This window comes from Triticum aestivum, chromosome 4B (genome assembly GCF_018294505.1).
Source record: "Triticum aestivum cultivar Chinese Spring chromosome 4B, IWGSC CS RefSeq v2.1, whole genome shotgun sequence".
NCBI classification, from domain to species: Eukaryota; Viridiplantae; Streptophyta; class Magnoliopsida; order Poales; family Poaceae; genus Triticum; species Triticum aestivum.
This window is the reverse complement of record NC_057804.1, coordinates 649,845,364-649,850,612: the sequence shown is the minus strand read 5'-3', so window position 1 is coordinate 649,850,612 and position 5,249 is coordinate 649,845,364.

Below are 5,249 nucleotides of genomic sequence, written 5' to 3'. Positions count from 1 at the left end.
ACGAAGGGTTGCAAACCGTAAATTTATAATTGATGAATACAAAAAAGAATGCAAGGAAAACTTCCACACCTTGCAAAAGGTGCATGGAAACTTATAAGACATTTCAAACTGTAAATTATATGAAGAGGTGCATGGAGACATACAAGATATATCGGACTGTAAATTACTGGTAGATCTATGCAAGACATACCTCCACACCTTGTAAGTCGACCAGAAGATAAATAACATAGAAAACAATGATTCTATCCTACTCACAAGAAATTACTAAAATAAAAAAGTATCGGAGTTAGGAGTATGATAATAGGCCAATGCTAGGGCACAACATGCCACTACGCCTCGGCAGTGAGAATAATCGTGAGGAACATAACATGCCTCTGGCTTTTTTTTATAGACGGAGGATGACCCCCGGCCTCTGCATCTGATGGATGCATATGGCCACTTTATTAATTATTCTCACAAGACCTTACAAAGTCATACAACAACACGATTAAAGCCACCATCTAAGCAACAACTGTCTTTACACCTATCCAATTGATGAAGGGGCGCAGATAGTCTGGGCCTAATACCAAATAGACATCGCAGCCAAACCTAAACATCTAAGACCTGAGGTCCCAACCAGGACGCCTGCCGGGTATGAGGCACCTACCAGTCCGACGCACTCAACTAGGACGCCTGCCGGGTATGAGGCCGCCACAGCCACCTGCCACGAATCCATCTTCAGAGTTGTACTGTTGCACATACAGTGTCAGGTCTCTCTGCCATCGACGCCGCCACAATGCCCGACAGCTTCGTCCTCCTGCGCGAGTCCGTCCTCCCACAGCGAACTCCGAATCTGCACTGCGCCACGCCATCAAGATCCGTCGCCATCAGTGTGTAGGATGTAGCATTGCTCCACCAAAGAATCTGTTCTCTGGTCCCTCAATCACGTGTGTACCTCCAAGGATGACGCTCCCAAGGGAGGAACGACACCAGAGCGCCGTCATCATCCAATCATCGGATCTAGGTTTCCCCCAGAGATAGCAGAGAGTGGCCTTGAACTTGTCCACGACCATGCCTTCAAGAAGGGAACGACGCAGATAGCGCCGCCACCGCCGGCCTTAGCAGACGTCGAAGGCAAGTTTTCACCCAGATCAGTTTGAAGGGATCCAACTCTCGTGCTCGGGCCGCCGTCACCACCAGCACCACCATGCGGAACCTTGGAGCACCGGCAGATCAGCGAGCCGCCGGCACCACCGCATCCAGATTGCCGGCCACGCCGGGCCGCCGCCATCCCTCGCGCTGTCCGGGTCAGAGACGGAGCGCCGACCGTGCACAGGGACCACCGCCGCCTGCACACGCTGGAGCGCCGCCGAGATCCCAGCGCCCGCCACCGCTTGCCGAGGGCCTCCGCCGCGCGCCCCGAGCGGACCCCCACGCACACCAGGGGAAGCTGCCGTCGCCCCCAAGCCCGCGGCGGCGCGCCCTGCATCGAGCACGCCGCCAACCACCGCTGCGATCCGCCCGCGCCAGATCCAGCGAGCCGTGGAAGAAGAGATCCCGCCGCCGCCGCCGACGACCGGGCTTTGCCCGGCGCCACGCCCCGGCGGCGGCGAGGAGGAGAGGTCGGGGGAGGGACGAGGATGCGGCGGCGCTAGGGTTCCCCCTGGTCGCCGCGCTGGGGCGACAAGGGAGGAGTCGGGAGAAGTCAGTAGGGTAGTCCGGCGGTGGTTGAGACGGTGGCGGTGGCGGCCGGCGCGAGCGCTGGAGTTTGGACTTTGCAGATTGATCTTGCGTGCGTCGCGTGCAATCTTACATGCCTCTGGCTAACTTCATGTTTTTATGTTCGCCTGCATGGTTTTTTATCCCAGTGTTTGCATGAGCGCTAATGAGACTTTGAGTGCTACATCTAGTTCGCATACATCGAGGCGATTTGCACGTATACAACTAGTCGAGATGACACATGATCTTCAATCCCTAGGAAAAGCTACTTATTTCTATCTGGGCTATTTACTCAAAATCATGTGAACAATCCGCTATGAATCCCATTCAGTTCATACAATTGTCTGAAACTGTAACCATCTAGTTAGCGTACAATTTGCTGTTACCAAACTTGACAAGCATGCAACTGAAATGCTCTGAGCAAACCCAATTTTTCGTAAATAACATAGATCAGATTACATGGCGGTCAAAACCAGGCCACATGGACGGTTTTAGTCAAAACCGGGTCCATGTCATACCAAAACCACTTTAAGGGTCACGACGGATGAAAAGTATCCGGTTTAAATAGTTGAGGGACTGAGTTTTAGTGGGTTTCGGAGTTGAGAGACGATTTCTATACTATCGCCTGAGTTCGAGGATGAAAAATATACTTAACCCTTTTTTAATTGTTAATATATAAAAAACATCATATTCATATTCTACACATTTTTCTAATCAAAATTCATATATAACATGTTAAAATTGAAGTTAGGGTCTAAAAATATGATTAATTTGAAAATATTATGTGCTTTATTATTAGGTAGAGATGGATGATTCCATGTGATGGACAAACGATAAAACCTATACATAACTAAATGACTGCTCGGCCCATAGCAGCTACGAGCCCGCTCGCATTTGCGTAGCCAGATGCTAGCGATGGACGTAAACGGCCCAAGAGCAGCTGATGGTTGAAGCAAAATGTTTGAAACACTGGACGAAATGTTTTTTATGTGTGTTGAAACGCTAATAATAACGAGGGACGGGCACAAGCAATAGCCCCTTTATTAGTATATATGTTTCCTACCACCAGTGATAGTTATCACAACTTGCGTTTTATATGTTGTATGTAGTATCTGTTAAAACCAAGAGTATCTACGTGTAGTATGTAGTATAAAATAATGTTTAGGTAAAATATATACTACTTTTTATATAGTATGTACCATATTTTGAGCATACTCTTTTTTAGGTATATATAGATATGGGGTGAACTATCAACGGTTGGTTCGACGGCTCTCGGAGCTCATGAAACACTTGCGCATTCTGGACGATTGTTAGACGATACAGCGCATCAAGCCATCCATGCATAGAGCAAAAGTTAACATCACCGTTCAATCCTCCCATCATCCAAAGTGCGGCCGGCAACTACCATTTGTACAGTAATTTCGCTTGCAAAATTGGTCCGTGGACATTGGCCGATGTGCCACTTTTGTCCCTAAAATGTAAAACAAACCAACCTCTAACTTGAACATTCCACATTGGGCTTTTTTAATCCTGTCAACCAATAACCAAATGCAGTTTAAGAAATTGGAATCGTTCGTTAGTATTCCATTTCAATGAGATGTTGCAACAAATTGGACCCAAATGATAACTTTTTTACTTTTCCTGCCATGTGTTGAAAGCCCAGTTAGAAATATGCTCTATTAAAGTTCCATGATGAATTTTCCACTCTAGCCGAAGTTTAGTGAAGAAAAGTATGTTTATTATCTTTCAATTTCCAATACTCTTCAAGAAAAAAGGTCCTGGCTGACATACCCATCTTCACGGCTTGCAGCAATATAAATACAGGTGGGACCCCTCAAAAAAAGATCATGCATGATAGCAGTACTATAATTAGCTACCATTCAGTCATTGACTTTACTTTCTTTACACCATAGTGAGTACCGTCTTCTCATACCGTTTGGCTTCGATTCAAAAAAAAATTCCGTTCGGCTGATGTACCATCTTCCCTTGTTTTAATGATCACGTCATTTTATGCTGCGCTCAGCTGATGAGATGTCTTTTCTCGGCAGGTAGGAGCAACCCTATATTTGACCTCTATACTATGCCTTTTATGTCTTTTTTTCGTTGTTGATTTGGTTGTTGTGGTGCTGGAGCCACGGTGGATTGCTTCCTGGTGCTGACAATGATTGCTGTCCGGTGGTCATTTGCAGAGGGCTCGTTCGTCGCAATCCCTGCATATCTCCCTTGTGAAGCTCGTCGTGAAAGTCAGAACTGTCAGCCATTGGCGCATCTGGCTGTTGGTTGGCCTTGGTATTTTTGTTCACGAATTGGCTTTGTTAGTGGTGCTCTACGGTGAAGTTGGAGTCTTCTATTAGGCGGCAACTGATGATGACGATGACACTTGCGACTCCTTGACGGATGTTCATTTCTTCGATGTAGCTCCATGAGTCCATGGTCTCCATGTTAGAGGACAGGTCGTCCGTGGTGCCCGTGTTTTTGGGTTGGGTTGTATCGATTTTCGTCTAGGTTACCATTAATTAACCTGGCAATTTTCACTCTCATCTCAGTCAATGAAAATGGCAAGTCGTTTGCCTCATTGTAAAGAAAGTTGGACCGCAATGATAACTTTTTTTAGTTTTCCTGCCATGTGTGCAAAGCCCAAGTAGAAATATGCTCTATTGAAGTGTAAATAATGCAATTTACACTCTAGCCGAAGTTTAGTTGTTAGATAATAACGAGAAATAAACGAGACAAAGAGACACGGATTTTTACGTCGAAACCCTTGCGGGAGAAAAACCACGGACGCACGAAGGCGCAATCACTATGATGGAGGAGTATTACAAGCACGAGACGTCAGGGACCGTCTGAGGTGCGACTACATGAGGTATATAAGAGGGCAATACATGAGAGTCCTTGGAGGACAAGTAAACGAGTTGTACTCGTACGTCGACGTCAACGCAAAGGCCCACACCGTATGTACTACCATTAGTAGAAAAAGGGTCAAACGTGAAGCACATTAGTGCCGGTTTGTAAAAAACCCGGCACTATTGTGATCAATAGTGCCGGTTCAAATGGCTATGCATTACTGCCGGTTCGTAATGAACCTTTAGTACCGAATCGTGCCACGAACCGGTACTAAAGGGGCGGTGGCAGGCTGGCGTCAGGCCAGGGCCCCACGAGCCCCTTTAGTGACGGTTTGTGACACAAACCGGTACTAAAGGTCTAACCTATAGTACCGGTTTGCGTCACCAACCGGCACTACAGAGTCTTAACCTATAGTCCCGGTTGAAGACACAAACCGGCACTATAGGGCAATTCTCAAACTCTACCCCCCCCGGGTGTATCGCCATTGTAGTTTTGAAAAAATCAAAAGAAAATGATAAAAACTTCAGAAAATAAAATCTTTCGAGAGGTAGTTATATTACTACATCTACTAGTTAGGAAAATTTGAAAACTTAAATTTGGACATGTTTTGCAAAAAGTGTAGGGAAAATGTAAAACGGCTATAACTTTTGCATACGATGTCGGAAAAAAACGTATAATATATCAAAAAATTCAGCACGAAAATCCGC